Raw genomic sequence first — 19,593 nt, 5'->3', positions numbered from 1 at the left:
TCTCTCTCAAGGCAAGCATTGCTCCGTGCCTAATTGCCCTTGAATGGTTTGGTAGGCTGTTTGGAGGGGAGAAAGGAGATAACTACACTATTATGGATGTGGAATTACTTACAGGTCAGATCAGGTGAGGATAGAAGACTTCCTTCCGTAAAGGACATTTAGTCATTTGGTCATTTCAAACTTGAGTATTGCTGAGAAACATGTTTTGTCTTGCACCCCTCAGGACACTTTTCAAGAATAAAGGGGGGAAACAATATTTGTATGGTATGAGAGGAGAGTGTTGATTATTTGGCAAGTGTTGACATGGAGAGTGCAACAGTTAATGATTGGCTGTTAACTGCCAGGCTTTAAGATTTCAGATCAGACAGGATGACGGTGATTGATCAGGACAATGTCCTGAGAAATGAGCCAGACAATGGCTGTCACCTATTTTGTTGAATTGAAACAGGCACAACATGTACACATACTTTCTTTTGCCTGTAAAGAAGACTAAAGAACATTAGAAGGATGCTTTTGACAATATTTGCACGATCACTGGCCCTTAGTCAGACTAGTTTTTAATCCAGATATTATTCATTGAATTGTAATTCCGCAACCTTGAACCTGGCCCCAAGAGTATCAGCTGTAGATTACTTGACTGACATTACCACTAGGCCACCATTTGCTCTTCTGGTGAGTGCTTGTTATGGATTCCACTGAGCTGGTTTGTTCTTGAAAGATGTTTTGTGCTATTTCCAGGCTGTGTTTCAAATACTGACTTCACTGAAGGCTCAGGGAAATGATTGTGACTTTTCTTGATGAGGAAGGAGATTAGGAGGAGGGTACGAGAAGAGGAAGGGAGAGCTGGTGGGGGATTTTTTTTCATGGCATGTACTCTTGTATTAAAATTTCAGGATCAAATGTGTACTTGGGAGGGTGGTTTGAACAAATTCAGAGGTTATAGCAATAATTAAAAGCTCATGAGATAAAGAGTAATGTATTGGCATGGTTAGATGATTGGCTAGCTAGCAGGAATTAGAGTACACAGAAATAAGTTTTGATGATCTGCTTGGCATGTTTGATGAGTGGTGTGCTACAGGGATCGGTGCTGAGGCATTCATTCTTTTTACAAATTATATAAAGGTAAACTTGCCACAGTTGCAGAGCACTGCTCTCTCTAACAGAGAGGTGACTGCAAGTGGTTTAACCTGAGGGTCACCATGCCTCAGGCAAGGGGACAGGCAGGATCTTTTGTGGTAACCTCAGCCAGTGCAGGAATTGAACCACGCTGTTGGTGTCACTCTGCATCGCCCACCAGCCAACTGACCCCCACAATTTATACGATGACTTGGACAAAAGGACTGAAACGTATGTTTTGCTGATGACACCCAAGAGTGGTAAGTAATTGTCAAGAAGGTAGAAAGAGATATTAATAGGGTAAGTGAGTGGAAATGGAATATAATGTGAGGAAAATGTGAAATTGTCCATTTTGGCAGGAAGGACACAGAAGAAGCTATTATCTAAATGGTGAGAAATTGCAGAGTTCTGAGATGCAGAGTGATATATGGGTCCCAGTTGTAGTTATTTATCTTCCAGAGTTTAGAAGGACAAGAGGTGACTTGACTGAAACATCGGAGACTCTGAGGTGTGTTGACAGGGTGGATATGGAAAGGTTATTCTGTTCTATGGGAGAATCCAGGACATGATGGGGGTTGCCTATTTAATGGTAAGATGAGGAGGATTTCTTTCTTGGATGTCACAAATCATTTGAACTCTGTCTTGCTCAAAGGGAGATAGTCATAGAGATGTGCAGCATGGAAACAGACCCTTTGGTCTAATTCGTCCATGCTGACTAGATATCCTAAACTAATCTAGTCCCATTTGCCAGCATTTGGCCCGTATCCCTCTAATGCCTTCCTATTCATATACCCATCCACATCCCTTTTTAAATGTTGCAATTGTACCAGCCTCCACCACTTCTTCTGGCATCTCATTCCATACACACAAGTGGCCCCTTAGGTCTCTTTTATATCTTTCCCCTCTCACCCTAAACCCTCTAGTTCTGGACTCGCCCACCCCAGGGAAAAGACTTTGTCTATCCATGCCCCTCATGATTTTATAAACCTCTAAGGTCATCCCCTCAGCCTCTGACGCTCCAGGTGAAACAGCCTCAGCCTACTCAACCTCTCCCTATAGCTGAAATCCTCCAACCCTGGCAACATCCTTGTAAATCTTTTCTGAACCTTTTCAATTCTCACAACACCTTTTTTTCTGTAGCTTCTTGATGAGGAAGGGCGTGAAAGGTTACTGTTTATTGATGAGAATGAGGAGTAATCAGATCAGCTATGCCCTTATTGAATGGTGCAGCAGACTCAAGGAATGGATTGGCTCATTCCTTCTCCTAATTCATATGCAAGTTTAATAACCTGGACAAGGGACTGTGGTGGTGCAGAGGTAGAGTCTCTACTCCAAACTGAGAGGCCTGGGTTCAAGTCCTACCTGCTCCAGAGGTGTGTAATAACATCTTTGAATAGGTAGCTGATAAAAATCTGTTAAATAACAAGAACCCTGGCCAACTGGCTGCTAATGGAGACAATTTTGCTCTCCCAAAAAAAACCAAAGGAACTGTGAATGTTGGAAATCGGAAACAAAAACAGAAATTGCTGGAAACCTCAGCATCTTTGATTTCTCTCCACAGATGCTGCCAGACCTGCTGAGTTTTTCCAGCAATATCTGTTTTTGTTTAAGATTTCACTCTCATTGGTTTGGATTGTACATTTTGTAGTTCCATATTCCCGTCATTATCCTTCTGGTCCTGTCTTGATCACAGTCTACCAGCTTGCTGGTATTGTCACATTCACAGCGCCAACTGCCCAGTCTGGCTCCATTGGTATACGTAGGTAGCATTCTTGCTTTGGTGTCAGGAAGTTGAGTTCAAGTCCTACTGCAGAATTTAAATGCAGGATTCAAGGCCAACACTCCAGTGCTCTAATTCAGATGAGGCATTAAAGAAAGGCCTTCTCAAGTGGACATAGAAGAACTTAGTGCACTTTTGGAAGAAGAGGTAGATGTGTTATTGCATCTGACCTGGCCAGCATTTATTGCCAAAAAAGAACTAGTTATTGGAAACATGCTGTGAGCAAATTAACCATCTGACCCAACTGTGATGGCAAGTACTTTACAGTCAATTAATTACATAGATCGTAGATTGTTACAGCGCAGTACAGGCCCTTCGGCCTGTGATGTTGCACCAACCTGCGAAATTAATCTGATGCCCATCTAACCTATACCATTCCATTATTATCTATATGTATGTCCAATGCCCCTTTAAATGCCCTTACTGTTGGCTAGGAGTACTTGTAAATAAAGCACTTTGGGGTGACAAGCGATCATGAAAGTACTACATAAATGTTCTTTGTGGTGGCATTGTGGCTGAGTTGTTAACTCTGCTGTCCCAAAGTGCCTGGGATCCAGGTTCAATTCCATCCTGAGGCGACTGTCTGTGTGGAGTTTGCACATTCTCCCTGTGTCTGTGTGGGTTACCTCCGGGTGCTCTGGTTTCCTCCCACAGTCCAAAGATGTGCAGGTTGTGAGGATTGGCTGTTCTAAATTGCCCACAGTGTCTAGGGGTGTGCAGATTAGGTGGATTAGTTACGGGAGATGCAGGGTTACACAGATGGGGGTGGATCTGGGTGGGATGCTCTTTAGAGGGTCAATGTGGACTTGATGACCTGGATGGGCTACTCCTGCAGTGTAGGGGAGTCTTTAATTCTCACGTGTATATGCAAGCAGACACACTCAGATAAAATCAACATGCATGTGCACACGTACACAAGCATACAGGCTGCCAACTGTGGATGTACTCCTTGTGATTTCGTCACTGACCTCCCTCCAACTACCTCAGCCGAGGGAACAATCTTTTTTCCTGGCCCAAAGAGAGCAACGTTTTAATCATTTAATAGACAAGAGTCTTTGGATGAAAAATTTAATGCAACAGGAAAGAAAAATACTTTAATTCCTGGAAACTTCAAAGTAATTCTGGAATGTGGGCATCCTGATTCAACACGATAAGCTTTCAATCCTGAAAGCGTGAGTTATTTGACACTGACATACAGATGAGCAGGCAGGAACTGATTTGTAGTCCAGGCTGCTGGTTTCTGCAAGGCCTGGCCAGTTTGTAGAGCTGTCTCCTTGTTAATGAATGCCTGATCCACAGTTTTATTTTCTGTTTAACAATGCCACTTTCATTAAATTGGGTGAGGGTGGTTCTGGAAATGAGTTTTTAGCGGATGCTTTACTTGAGTATGGTGGACATCGAATCTGCTGAAGTGAAGATTTTTAAACACTTGTCTCTAAAAGAAAAGCCACACAAATTCTTTACCTTGAGCTGAACCCATTCATCTGCCACTTCTCTGCCCATTGGCCCATCTGGTTAAGTTCCTGTTGTAATCTGAGGTAACGCTCTTTGCTGTCCACTGCACCTCCTTCTCTCACGTTTGCAGGTTGTTCATTGCATGTCAGATTGGATAATCTCAGCACAGCGGCACTCCTCCTGAATTCCCAGTGGGAGATCTTTAATTGAACCACGACTGCATGTTCTTGCCTAACTCTCAGCCTGCATTACTCCCATCCCCACTCCATTCCAGCCAGAAGTGGTGCAGGCATTCATGTGGTACCCGAGGATTCCAGGCTGAAACCCCACTTCTTTTTATTCAATCCCAGGGTGTGGGTGCCACTGGCTGGGCCAGTTTTTGTTGCCCGTCCCATATTGTTTTGGAGAAGGTGGCCTTCTTGAGCCACTGTGGTGCAGATAGACTTGGATGCTGCTGGGGACGGAGTTCCAGAATTTTGACTTAAATTGATAATGAAGGATCGTGTGTGACTTGGAGGAGAGCTGGTGTTCCTACTGCCCTTGTCTTTCTGGGTGATCGAGATCATGGGTGTAGAGACCTTGCAGAGTCATCTGATCTTGGCCAAAGCAGTTGTTTCCGCAGTTACGGGGGTGGGGTGACAGCGTTCAATGATGACTGAGTTTTCCACTTCTGAACGTACAGTGTTGGATGTTCGTTGTAAACCACACTGTCCTGTGGAGACAGGTCTGCAGATGCTGGCGATCAGAGTTGAGTGTGTTGCTGGAAAAGCACAGCAGGTCAGGCAGCATCCGAGGAGCAGGAAAATCGACGTTTCAGACCGGAGCCTCATTCCTGACGAAGGGTTCCAGCCCGAAATGTTGATTTTCCTGCTCCTCGGTTGCTGCCTGACCATACTGTCCTGTGTTCATGTTGCCTGCCCCTCACCCCAAAGGCCATACAACATATCAACTTGTGGAAGCTCTGTGCTCAACTGCTAAGAAATTCAAGTAAAAAGTGAGGTCTGCAGATGCTGGAGATCAGAGCTGAAAATGTGTTGCTGGTTAAAGCACAGCAGGTTAGGCAGCATCCAAGGAACAGGAAATTCGACGTTTCGGGCCAGAGCCCTTCATCAGGAATGAGGAGAGTTCCTTGGATGCTGCCTAACCTGCTGTGCTTTAACCAGCAACACATTTTCAGTTCTGCTAAGAAATTCACCCTTGGATGACTTGGGTAGGGATTAGCTATAGCTCAGATGCTAGCATTTTGTCTGCACAAGGGTCAAGGTTCCACCTCTTCAGAACAAAAATATGAAGACTGAAACAGTGTTGGAGGTGTCCTGTGATGTCCCAACTGCCTGTTGGAGTGCATATAAAAATTGGATATCACAATTAAGGAGTTATCTGTGGTATTGTCCAATATTTTACCTGATCAACAATACACAAGCAGACTGTTCATTATTACATTGCTGTTTTTTGGGATTTGGATGTGTACAAATTGACTTCTACATTTCCTGCATTACAACAGTGACTGCATTTCTAAAATACTCAAATAGTTGCCAAGTGCTTTGAAGTATTCAGCACATGAAAAGTACTATATAAATGCCAGTCTGTCTTCCTATGGTTTACAATCCTATTCTGCTCACAACAAACCCCTGCGACTTTAAAATTGTACTTTACTATGGGGAACAAAAACTATTTTTAAAAAATCAAACAAATTGTTCCATCCCTGCTTCAAAATGGTAAAAGACCGGAAAATATAAACGGTTCCCAGAATTAAAAACTTGTGCTGCATTGGCTGATGATCATTTTAACTTGTTCTCGAACTGAAGAACTGAGCGGTCAGCTGTTCTCCTTTTGAAATTGGGTTTTATTCCTTCAAAGGAGATTTGGTTAACAACCAATTCAGAATTCTAGGACTGGGAGGCTAACTAAATTACCAGCAATCCATGTTCGGAAGAATAATGTGTGGTTTTCTAAAACGGGAAACAAGTTTCCTTTTTCCTGTCAGACCATAAAAAAAACACAAGTCCTGATTTGCCGTGAATCAGCCTGTGAAAGCATTCTCATTCCTTTGTCCTTTTTAAAAATTTCAACATTGTCCAAATATCTCACCTCCTCTCCCTGAAGGTCCTACCTCCTTCTGTGCCCTGTTTCCATGGCTACTGATTGGCCACGGTACTGGAGCCCGGCAACATAATATCAGCAAACTAATTGACTTCAGGGGGTGGGGGCTTTAGTTGATGGTTTGGGGGAGGGGTATAGTGTAGTGGTAGGGACATTACAGTCCTGATCCTGCCCAAAATTGAAATCCCTGCACCTTCCAGCACCATTACATTGAATGGCTGTTGGAAATGAGCACCATGAGTGGTTTCATTTTTAATTGCTGGGCCTTTTTTTATGCACTCAATGCTTTGCCGCGCGTGTGTGTGTGTGGTTGTTTTTTTTGCCAGTGCTCTCGTCTTTTTAATGACATGCTTGGCTAAAGTTACAGCCACTGCAGCACTCTGAGCAGATATTCCCCACTGGCCTGATGGTGAGGCCCATCTGTCAGCGCTGTGCCAGAGACCAGCCAACTCTGCACGGTCAGAGATCAGATTTGGGCACCTCGACCACATCGAAATAGCTCAGTGCCACGCAGCTTGGCATGTGTGTTCAAATCGGAGGCCACGCGTTTCTTTAATGTATTAGAAATAAATGCCACGACTGTCTTTAGTTGCCTGAGAACCCAGGATGTTTTAAGTTGCTGTTGTATCGAGATGACAAATCACTTAAGATTGGTAGTGAAACGTTTTATTAAACCCTGGTTTCCATTTTGAAAAGTACAACGTGGCTTTTAAAGTTTTTGTTTGGCTTCTATATTTAAGTTGATACGGGGAAGAGGTGACCTTTTAGGAGGGGTTGCAGAAGGAGGGATAGGAGTGGAGGCTGTGGTGGGAAGGGGAGGTTCCATTCGGGGGTGCAGTTTGAAGGGGTTGGGGGGTGGAAGAGGGGTTCTTCAGTTTCGTGGTCAGGGACAGCTGTGTTACAGCTTCTTGGGGTGGGGGGGATGGTTGGTGGGGGATGGGGGAGGGATTGTGGTATGCCTGAAGTTTCCTCTCCAACTCTGGGGCCTCAGCAGAGCGTTTCATGTGAACTGAGCTGCTCCAAAATGGCTTGTCGGCCTCCAGGGAGTGAGTTCAGGCATGCAGCGTCTTCAATGAGCATTCCAAGTAGCAGGCACCCTGTACAAAGATAGCATGGGGTTGGTATAGGCTGCAGTCCAGACCCCAGCTTATCCTTCAAAGCTACAGAGAGTGGCAATGGCAGAGGGAGAGAGCGAGAGACAGACATACAAACACAGAAACATTTGTACACAGCCCATCACTGACAGCTTACTTGTGTTTAAAATTTGCTTGATTTAAATCATTAGCCAATTTATTGCAAATAAGATGGCAAATTGAATTGCTCTCAAAGCTGGGTTGTTTGAACTAAGCAATTTTAAGCGTCAACCTCCTGTGCATATGTTAAAAGAATCTATAATTTCAAATCACCTTCAGAACTCTGTCCCTTATTCAGCATCCACTGCAGGTCTGCATTGACATAATGCACTGCGTTTAACCAATCCTTGAATCAACTGCATGCTTGTTGAACATGATAAAGGGCATCTGCTCATTGTAAAATCTGCAATTTGGCTCTGTGCTTGGAAAATTACACTTATACTGTGAATTACTACAAAACAAACTTAAGGCTCACTTGCCTCGACCAGTTTTATTTCATCTTTCATAATTTTATAATTATGCCAGCAGATGACCTACTCTGTGTAATCACAGGGTTTCTGTTAGCATTGAGGAGATCCTGTATTGAAATGATAATCTTTATGTGGTTGAAAATTAGCCTCAGTATCTACACTGGAACAGTCCCTCTGCAATTTACCAGAAAATGCTACCCTTTTGTGAATAAGGCACTAAACTCATGACCAGGACTATACCCAAAACTGAAATTAAGGATTTGTTCACTTGTGTTCATTATATAAATGAAGTTTGCTGAGCACACAGATGAATTGCAGTTTTTGAAATGTGCAGACATCCTGAGCGTGTTGACCGTTTTGTGTCTGATTTGAGGATTGGTTGAATGCAGTGATGGGGGTTTTGAGGATTATTTTAAATTACAGATTCTCCTGACGTTTGCACATTGCTGTTTATGCTTAATTTAAAGTTTCTTCATTCAATTTTGTTAGCACTGAATTTCCTACTCTGCTGCCTTATTCACATTGAATTATCCATAAAGCTAAAGCACAGAAACAACATCAATTGTCAGTAATGAATTGTGCACATTTGCCTCTTTTCTCTCTCTCTCTCTCTCTCTCTCTCTCTCTCTGGTATGTTATGATTCATCTCGTTCTCTTTCTTTAGTGATCTGGTTTATCTGCATCCCACAATTGTCTCTTTTTTCCCTTCTCTCATTTTCTCCCTGCACTCTCTTCCTCTATACACTGGCAGTGTTGGTGGAGGGAAAGGGTCTGAATGCTGGAGAGATGATTCATATTGCATCACAGGAGAAAGGCTGACTGTTGAATTGTGCAGGAGTTGCTAGGTCATTGTGTCGCCAATAAACTGACTCTTGGCTCATTTGAGATACATTCCAGGGAACGTACACGAATGCACTTCTCCGTTATTCAGCTCTTTTTTTAAAAATTTATTTCCTTATGACTGAATCTCCACTGTCCCAAACCAGTTTCCAATCTACCAAAGCAGCTGTGAGCAGCCTCTGGAAGATTGTTGTTGACCTTTTCTTTACCACATTGTGATGTCATGCAAATTGCTGCTGGGCTCCAGTTAATATGGAGAGCTAGCAGATGTGATAGTGTGTTATATTATTCCACAGCCATTGCGTTTGTCTTGCACATTTTTTTTTGTATGACTCATTACGGGCTATGGTATATAAACTGTTTGGTGTTCAAGGTTTCAATGTCCTCTTGCAATATCCACAGTTCTGTTCTGCTTGAGGATGCATTCTATATTTAATCCAGAGAATCTTAAATACACATGACATTGTTGAGAAGTACTGCTTTCTCAACTCATTCATCTGCTGACTATTACCAGTCCTACTCTGCTCTCTTATACTTGATTCTGTAAATTAAATATGAAGTTAATGGGTGGAATATCCATCATGTAAACGATAAAGAAACTCTAAATATTTTTCTTGAACTACTAATGTAATAAATTTTTGTATTCTTTATGAAATGTAAGTGAATTAATAATTCAGGCTGGAAACTAAAGTAGATAAGTTTACACGTTCTAAACAATAATATAGAACACATATTTGAAACATTCAAGCATGTTGTAAAACCATCAGAATTATTTTGAAAAACTAATACTTGCATCCCTACAGGTCAAACCAAATTAACTGTGACAATAGTATTATGCCACAGAATTAGTTGTTCCCCTCGACGTGTTGTTCTAGTGCAGGTACAACACCGGCATCCACCTGGCAGTGTGGAATATTGCCCATGTATACGAAAGCAGGAAACTCCAACCTGGCCAATTGTTGCCCTCTCAACCTCAGCAAACTGGTGCAAGAGTCATTGACAGTGCTATCCATTGGCACTTGTGTCGCAATAGCTTGGTCACTGATGCTCAGTTTGGGTTCTGCCAGAGCCGATCAACTCTTGGCCTCTTTACAGCCCGGATCCCATCGACACAAAGCTGAATTCCAGATGTGAGGTGAGGGTGACTGCAGTTGACGTCAAGACAACCTTTGCCCAGGTGGAGTATCAAGGGACCCTAACATCTGGAGTCAGTGAAAATTGTGGGCAACTCTCCACTGGTTAGAGTCAAACTCATACAAAGGAGGATGTTTGTAGTTGTTGGAGCAAATCATCTTGGCTCAACATGGCTGCAAGTGTCCTTGGGTAGTATCCTAGGCCCAACCATTCTCAGTTGCTTCGTCAATGACCTTCCCTCCATCATAAGATCTGAAATGGGGATGTCTGCTCATGATCTGTACGATGTTCAGCACAATTTGTGACTCTTTGGATACTAAAGCAGCTCATACATGCAGCAAGACCTGAACAATATCCAGGCTTATACTAAAAAGTGACGTGTAACATTTCTGCTGCCAGTGTCTGGCAGCGACCATCTCCAACTAGAAAGAAGCTTAAAAACAAGCCCCTTGGCATTCAATCAGGAAGAAGGATTACATGTGAAATGTTGACTTCCCCACCTCCTGATGCTGCCTGGCTTGCTGTGTTCTTCCAGTCTCCTGCTTGTCTACCTTGGATTACAGCATCTGCAGGTTTTTTATGTCCTTAACATTCCATAGCAGTACCATTGCTGAATTGCCTACTATAACCTCCTCGATGGTGATCACTGACCAGACCCTGAACTGGACCAGTCATATAAACACTGCCTGTGAGAGCAGATCAGAGGCGAGGAATTGTGTAGTGAGTATTTCTTCTTTTGTTTGCCTGTAGCCTGGCCACAAAGTGAAGCCAGCAATGTGATGAAATACTTTGCAATGCCTGGAAGAATGCAGCTCCAAGAACACTCACACCTCAACACCACCTCGGAAACAGAAGTTTGATCGGCACTTCATCCAATACCTTCAACATTTTACTCCCTGCACTGCTAATGCACAGTGGGCAGCAGAACATCACATCTACAAAATGCAGTGCAGTAACTAATCTCTTGGTAGCATCTTCCAAATCCATGACCTCTACTGTCTAGATGGACAAGGGTAGCAAATACATGGGAATATAAAATAAAAGGAAAGTACTGTGGGTATTGGTATTGGGGATCTGATATAACCAAAGGAGGCTCACTGAACTCAATGTGAACTCTGTTTCTCTCTTGACATGTGCTGGGAGACATTTTGAGTTTCCTTCAGTATTTGTTATTAGATGGGAACACTACTACCTACAAATTTTCCTCCAAACCAAGTACTATCCTGATTTGGAACTTCATCACAATCCTTTACTGTCACTGCATCTAAATCATGAAACTAGGTAAAAACAATGACTGCAGATGCTGGAAACCAGATTCTGGATTAGTGGTACTGGAAGAGCACAGCAGTCCAGGCAGCATCGGATGCTGCCTGAACTGCTGTGCTCTTCCAGCACCACTAAATCATGAAACTTCCTCCCAAACAACATTTTGGGTGCACTATAGTCAGTGGATCAAGGCAGCTCACCAGCACCCTCTGCAGGTCACTTAAGGATGGGCAATAAGTGCTGGCCCAGCCAATAATGCACACTTTCTCTAGTCATAGAGATGTACAGCATGGAAACAGACCCTTCAGTCCAACCCGTCCACACCGCCCAGATAACGAAACTGCTCATGCTTACGGTAACATGCCATGCACATGAGTGGCCTTGTGTGTTATCATGTGAGTGGTGAGAATGAGGATTCTAGCTGGTTGTTATGTATATTCTCTGCTGTGGTGTTGCCTGTCTCCTTATTTGGGAGTCAGGCCAGCTTGGGGGTCCCTTGGGCTCTTGCAGACAGCAGTGGTCCACAGATCACACTTTTTGAACTGCTGCTATAGACCATGGTTTGGGCTATGGCATGTTTCATGGATTAGTTTGGGCACTTTTTAGAGGCATTTGAAAATTAACTAATACGATTAGTGTACTCACTTGGGACACTTTATTTTTGGCACGCACCACGTCCAGTTAAGGATTACATTGTCTTCATAGATTTAATTACTCCTTCCCTGAAGACCGTCTGTTTCAAGACAACCTAGCATCCTCATGACCTACATGTTATTACAATGCTGGAGCAACTAATATGCAAGGCAGCTGATTTGGAAAACCTATTGAGGCAGTAAACCCCATTACGTTGAATGTCCTGGAAAAAGAGGTTGTTTGGAACCTGTTGAAGTAGTTAGGCTTTTAGGTGGTTTAGTGGCAACCGTAGAGTCACAATCTTGGAAATTTATTGCTGTTCCTTCACTGTCGCTGTGTCAATATCCTACAATACCCTTCCTAATGGTAATTTACGTCTACCCACACCAAATGAACTGCAGTATTTCAGAAAGGAATCATCTCAAGGACAATTAGGGACAGGCGATAAATGATTGCCCGACAACAACGCCTGCATCCTGTGAGTGAATTGGGAAAAACATTTGCTTTTGTTCATTTATTTCTTTTGCAAACAACACAATTCTGTTTCCTGATCTTTTGTCAGTGGGTATCCAAATGAAAAATGTTTGCAATTGTGATTTGACTAAAATGGACCTGGAGCAGGATTTTTAAAAGTGCTAACTAATCTTGGAGATGAAAAATAGCAGCAAATCACTGAGGACAAGCTAACCCAATACTCTTAAAATCTGGGTAGAAGTCTTGAGGGCAACAGCGTGACTTGGAAAAGTGGACCTTAATAAAGTGAGATGTTCCTGTCTTAATCTGCACATGAACGTCACATGAAGAATGAAGTCTGAACACTGCAGAGATCTTTAAAGTGCTGTGTGTGCACTAAAATGTAGAGATGAGTGATCGGCGTGAGATAAGAAGTTACAGGGAACAGAGGTCCTCAATAAGCAGCTACTCTATCTTCTGTTGCTGTGGTCTGTTTCCGTGGAACTTGTCTTTTTTTTTAAAAACACAATAACCTTGAGGGCATTTTAGATTTTAAATGTAAGAAACACCGCACAGACTGAAAAGTCAGGAAGAGGTGGTAAGTTTGTTTAATTTAAACCAATTTAATGCAAATGACATGATCTATATTATGGACATGATCCATAATGGCTACAGAAATGTTTTGCAAGGACACCTTTTCATGACTTGAAATCATCTGGCTTTAAAGTACATCACTTCTTGTTTCAAGATTGAACAGAACAAAAACCGTGAATTAGAACAGACTGTAACATGTTTTTATCTCAAATTTGCTACTGTTCTTCTCCGAAGTGGTGGTTAAGAGGAGATTTGATAGATGAGCTGCAAATCATGAGGGATTTGGACAGAGTAAATGGAAATTTCTCTTTCACTGAAGGATCACAAACCAGAGAACACTGATTTGAGGTGGACAACAGAGCCAAACGTGGGGATGTGAAGAAACATTTTTCTTTATGCAGCAAATGGTTAAGATCTGGAAATGGATGCCTGTGAGTGGCTTTCAAAAGGGAACTAGATAATTATGTGAAGAGAAAAATATTGCAAGTTTATAAGAAAAGGTAGGAGTTGCTGAGTTGCTCTTGCAGAGTACTGGCATGGATATAACAAACCGAGTGGTCTCTCTTTTTCTTTGTCATAACCATTCTATCATTTGAATGGAGCTGGAAACTATCAAAGCTACATATCCTAAAAAGATTAAAGACCCACCTGATATATGACACGAGTAATCGATTCTATGATTTGCAACTCCTTCCATGTGTCCTTTACACTCTGTATACCAGAACTTAATTTATCAAATAACACAGTTCCCAAAGACAATTTTGTCTGTGTACTCATTATACCCTGTCTTCTGTCTTCACAGAGTGACCTTCAGTGCATACCACAGAAGAGTGGTTGTTGAAAGCACCAACCATCATTACATACACTACCCCAATCTTGCATCGATAAACATCATCCCCGATACAGGCATTTATTACACACATGTAATGATGGAAATGAAGAGCAATTTCAAACCCACAGTACTGGTATGGATGAATTTTCACTTGTAGATGGGCAGAGGTCCTCAATATGTAGCTACTCCATCTTTTGTTGCTGGGGTCTATTTCCATGGAACTTGCTTTTTTTTTTAAAACGCAATAACCTTGAGGGCATTTTAGATTTTTTTTAAACTGAATTTAAATTCTGTAGCTGCCACAATCAGATTTACATATGTGCTCTCTGGATTGCTAGTTTGCCAACATGGTCAGTCCGATCCTATTACCAATTAGTTATTAACACTCCTGTGCATCTATCTCTCTTACTCTGGGGGCATTATAGCCGGTGGTGACTTTTGCATAGTGTTGCCTCGTCTGATTTCCAATCCTGACGTTCTTTGTTTCATCCAGTTTTGAGATCATTGTCGACAGCATATTTCTTGACTCTTTCGTGGGATGTGGGTCTTGATGACAGTCAAATGTTTGTTTGCCCACCTTTAATTTCCCTTGAAATAAGTGGCTTGCTCCACGTTTTCAGAGAGCTGTTGGGAGGTGACCACATTACATTGCTTTGTATCTGAAGTCACACAGAAGCCAGACTTGGTGAAGATGTCAGATTTCCCTCTCTAAAGGATGTTAGTGAAGCAGCTGGGTTTTTGTGACAATTGCTAACTGTTTCATGATCATCGTCACTTGGAACGTGGAAATCAAAGCAAGTCTTTTAATTTAAACGTAAATTCCACCACCTGCCCTGGTGAGAATTGAACCCATCTTCCCAGTAGTCTAGATACGAGTGGTGCTGGCAAAGCACAGCAGGTCTGGCAGCATCCGAGGAGCAGGAAAATCGACATTTCGGGCAAAAGCCATCTTTCCAGTAGTCCAGTCCATCGCTTTCCCCTGTAGCACATTCCACTACACAACAACACCTTTTTATTTCCCCATGCATCCTGAACACCTTCAGTAACTGAAGCATGGCTTTATAACTTGCATTGATCGTGGTACATCGCGAGGGATTTTCTGACGAGTAGCAGTTGCAGTCAGAATCCCACTCTGCTCTTAATGACAAATACTAAATTAACGTTGTGCATTTTTAACAGGAAATTCTGATCACAACTCCTTCAGAAATATGAACTGTGCTGTAATGGGTTCCTTGTAGTGCAAGGTGGCAGGGTTGAGAAACTGAACCACACTGCCTTTTTCATGGCAGTATTTGCCATATTCTGTGCTTTTACAGATCCAGCAGCACTGGCCACTGGACAGCTGCTGTGAAAGGGCATGTGAGCCAAGTGTGAGGTTCGGGTGCTAGGCGGGTAGGGAGCCAGAGTGCAAGGTGGGAAGAGTGCCAGGTGGAGTGGGTAGGGTGGGTCAGGATTGATGGGTTAGTGATGGTGGTAGTCCAGTGAGTGGGATGCCATGTTTGATAAGGGAGATAGTGAGCTTCGGGTTTGGTAAAGGGGAAAGGGGCATGTTTAGTTCAGCAAGGTTGAGAGGGGAAGGCTGTTTGCTGGGACTGGTGTCGGGGAAGGGGAATATGTCAACTCCCGGAGGGGAGAGGAAATAGTGTAGGGTCCAGTTGGAGATGGAGGAGGAGAGGGGCTGTTGGGTCAGAGTCTGGGGTTATGTATGGTACATTACCAGGCAACTAGGTTTTTAATTGTCTAACTTTTCCTAGTAACTGTCAATACCCTGCAGAATAATCTTTAGTTTCTCAGATTTGATTAGATACTTTCAGGGGGTTTCAGGCAAAAAAGGAGTTAACCGAGCAGAACCTTCACTTTCCATTCTGCTACATCAGAGATTCCTCCAGGTCCCAATGGGCAACTCCCATCTCTGCTGCAGAAATGACTGTCTGTCTTGCTATCGGATGGTCTGGACTATTTTATCATGACCTCTGATCTTACCTAATGGATTTCTTTTAAACTGCAGTCATCGGCAAATATTTGCCTGTGGTTCATTTGTATTTCTTGTATATGATTTCTCCTCGTGTTTGAGGATTTGAGCACAGGTGCTGTCAGTCAGGTTTACACCCCGCCCCCCCCAGTCCCATCGTGTTTATAGCTATTCCTGCCAGGGAGATTAGCTGTCATCACATATCACACTTGCCTGTCTCTCACCATCCTCAAACACCCACTGCAACACAGGCTGCAAATGCTTTGAGACATTATCATACAGCAACTCCTTCGGTTTGTTTGAGTACAGGAGTTGGGAAGTCGTGCTGAGGTTTTACAGGACATTGGTGAGGGCTCTTCTGGAGTTCAGTTCTGGTCACCCAGTTACAGGATGGATATTATGAAGCTTGAGAAGAGATGTACCAGGATGTTGCCAGATACGGAAGATTTGAATTACAAAGACAGGCTGGATAGGCTCAGACTTCTTTTCACTGGAGTGTATGAGATGACCTTATAGAGGTTTATAAAATCATGAGGGGTACAGATAGGGATAATGGTGGGTGTCTTTTCCCTAGGATGACGGATTTCAAGACTGGGGGCATGTTTTAAAGGTAAGAGGAGAGAGATTTAAAAAAGATATGTGGGGCAACTTTTCTTGCACACAAGTTTGGTTCAAATGTGAAATGAACTTTCTGAGAAAGTGGTGGATGTGGGCAGATAAGTACCTGAATAGGAAAGGTTTGGAGGGAGATGGGCAGGAGCAGGCAGGTAGGCCTAGTTTAGTTTGGCATGGACTGGTTGGACCGAAGGGTCTGTTTCTGTGCTGTGTGACTGTGACTCTGTGTTCCCTCCATGTTACCATCTGGATGAAATCTTGGTAGCTTTTGAAATTACTGACATTTTCTTTTCTGAATGTTCCTCTTAGAGTTGCTGTGTGCCGTTTCAAGCCCTTTTCACTTGCTTCATGGTCTGAATTCGAAGCATGTATGTCAGGATCCACATTTCAAACCTCTGTTTTTCTTCCATTGATCTTTGCTTTTGTCCTGGTTTCTGAGGAAAGTGGGTAAAATGCATCAACTTATGGCACGTTTCCTTTTGACAAACTGGAATTTTCGTGTTGTTAAAACTTTCTTCATCTTCACAGAATTACTTCTGACTGTCTCTGCATCACACCCCAATCTTCTGTTACCATTTGTACTAAGTGCACAATGTAATGCAATGTCATCCACTTCAATCTTCACTCTAGTTTCTTCTAATGTTATTCTTCTAAATGCCATTGTTTGTTTACATATTTTCAGTGTTCACAGTTAATCCATATTTTAAGCTTCTAGAACATAAACAGAATACTGGATGTAGGTTTGCTCGCTGAGCTGAAAAGTTCATTTCCAGACATTTCGTCACTCTACTAGGTAACATCTTCAGGTGAAGCGCTGTACATGATTCCTGCTGTCTATTTATATGTTTGGGTTTCTTTGAGTTGGTGATGTCATTTCCTGTGGTGAAACCCAAACATATAAATAGAAAGCAGGAATCATGTACATTGCTTCACCTGAGGCCCACCGAAGATGTTACGTAGTAGGGTGACGAAACGTCTGGAAATGAACCTTCCAGCTCAGCAAGAAAACCTACATCCAGAACCTCAACCTGAGCTACAAATCCTCTCAAAACTCACTAATAAAGAAAATACTGCAGATACTGGAAATCTGAAAGGTTTTCCAATTCTATTTTGTTTACCTCAGCAAGTCCAGCAGCCTCTGTAGAAACAGTTAATGTTTCAGGTCAGTGACCTTATCAGAGTTTTTCCAGCTTTTTTTATATTTCTAATCTTCTTGATTTTACTTAAACTGTGATATTTTACAGGGCCATTCTGATTCTACGAGTTGAACTGTGTCAATGTATTACAAGTTAGTGATATACTTGCAGTCAATTTTCCACCCCGGGAAACGCTTCTGAATATTTATTCTTTGTACAGATTGAATACTGTTGGGCGAAAGTACAAAGTCTTCACCAGTTATACCAGGCAGCACGTAACTCACAAGGAGCCAGTTGCTCATTCATCTGTCTTTTTTTAAAGAGCTGGGTCACATTTGACTACCTCAGAATGAAAGTGATTGTGTTTCTCCATGAAAATGTGCTTCGGGCATCCATCAAAAATGTGGCAGTGGTTGCATTCAGGTTGCATGTTTGTAGAGTCCTATTACTCCCAATGTAAGCCTGTCATAGCTTTGTTGGTAGTTACAGTTGTGTCGGCAAAACCTCGCTAAGTCAGTAGTTGCCTCGTCTACTGCAGATAGCAGTCACAGTTAGGTGTATGTGTGCAGTGAAACCAGGCATCCAATTATACCCTTGGTGTACATTGACTGACTCCTTTTGATATCCTTTACAGATGTCTGATGGGACCCTGTGGTATTAATGTTGAAAACAGTGGTGACGTCTGCTGGTTCATTCCAAATCTTCAGTTGCTCCATTAAGACACAGTTGGAGCACCTTAGTCACAAGTCTTTTCCTCCTCCTCTTCCCCTTGGGCTTCTTTCAGATCCAATTGTACCTAATAAAGCATGATCTTTCCCTCACCTCAAAAGAATTTGTTCTACTACGCCTATGTTGCTAAGGCCCTGAACTTATGGAGGCCTGGCCTGCTACAATATGAGGCACTTGGCATTGGATTTAAGGCATTTCTATGGCGTTCTAAACTTGGTCAGAAGCTCTGAGGTCAATTTTCATTTTTATTCCTTTACTCTGGTGCAATTTTCGCAAGATTCACAAACATTCTCTGCAGCACAACAGCACAAGGGAGAGCACTTCCTGTACAGATACAGCATCAATTACAGTTACACGGTCTATGATTCTTTCATTTCAACCATTCGGCAGCTGCACACGGAAACCTGCTATTGAGTGCATTAACCCAGAACGGTGGTGGGATTAACTGCACTGGCATATGTGCGTGTGTGTAACTGTACCTTTCTAGTCAGCAATGCTTGTCTTTGTCACCAGATGTCTCAAAGCAGTGTACAGCCAGTGAAGTATATTTTTGAACTGTAGTTACTGTTGAAAAGAATAGAATAGAATCAAATCCTTACAGTATGGAAACAGGCCCTTTGGCCCAGCCAGACCCATTCCCCTATTGCTCTACGTTTACCCCTGCCTAATGCACCAAACCTACACACCCCTGAACACTGTGGGCAATTTAGCATGGCTCATTCACCTAACCTGCACATCTTTGGAGTGTGGGAGGAAACCGGAGCACTTGGAGGAAACTCACGCAGACACGGGGAGAATGTTTGTGTGAGTTTGCGCAGCCACCCAAGGCTGAAATTGAACCTGAGTCCTTGATGCTGTGAGGCAGCAGTGTAATCACTGAGCCACTGAGTTGTATCGGAGGAAATGGGGTTGTATAGCTCAGTTGGCTGGATGGTCAGTTTGTGATGTAAAGTAATGGTCAACAATGTGACCATCAATTTCCCACACTGGCTGAGATTACCATGAAGGACTCTGTCCCCTCACCTGAGGTATGGTGGCCCTCAGCTTATGCCATCACCAATCGGTTGCAATGAGACAACAGTGTATCGTTCTGTGGGACTATAGCGATTATACCTTTAGGAAATATGGCAGCCAATATGCACATTAACATATAGGAAGACCCTGCAAATGGCAATGACCAGATAATCTGTTCTTCTGATGATTTAACGTAAATGCTGGCCAGTACAGTATTACCCTGCTCCTCTTTTACATCCATCGATGCAGGTGCATTGAGCCTCAGTTTGACATCTCATGAGAAAGACAACACCCGTGACAGTACAGCATTCCTAAATG

At 42.8% G+C, this 19,593-nt stretch overlaps 1 protein-coding gene across 6 annotated transcripts in view; it reads left to right on the top strand.

The window, feature by feature from the left end:
* The window catches only part of LOC132822985 (zinc fingers and homeoboxes protein 3-like), an 88,852-nt gene that overhangs the window by 36,337 nt on the left and 32,922 nt on the right, over positions 1-19,593 (top strand). The window contains exon 2 of one of the 6 annotated variants that reach the window (XM_060836482.1): positions 13,780-13,942. The exons of the other annotated variants lie outside the window; for them this stretch is intronic. The gene's annotated coding sequence lies outside the window, so the exon portion shown is untranslated. The remainder of the gene's footprint in view (positions 1-13,779; positions 13,943-19,593) is intronic. 6 annotated transcript variants of the gene reach the window in all.

This window comes from Hemiscyllium ocellatum, chromosome 15 (genome assembly GCF_020745735.1).
Source record: "Hemiscyllium ocellatum isolate sHemOce1 chromosome 15, sHemOce1.pat.X.cur, whole genome shotgun sequence".
Taxonomy (NCBI): domain Eukaryota; kingdom Metazoa; phylum Chordata; class Chondrichthyes; order Orectolobiformes; family Hemiscylliidae; genus Hemiscyllium; species Hemiscyllium ocellatum.
The sequence above is the reverse complement of the archived record's forward strand: the minus strand, read 5'-3'. Positions and strand labels throughout refer to the sequence as shown.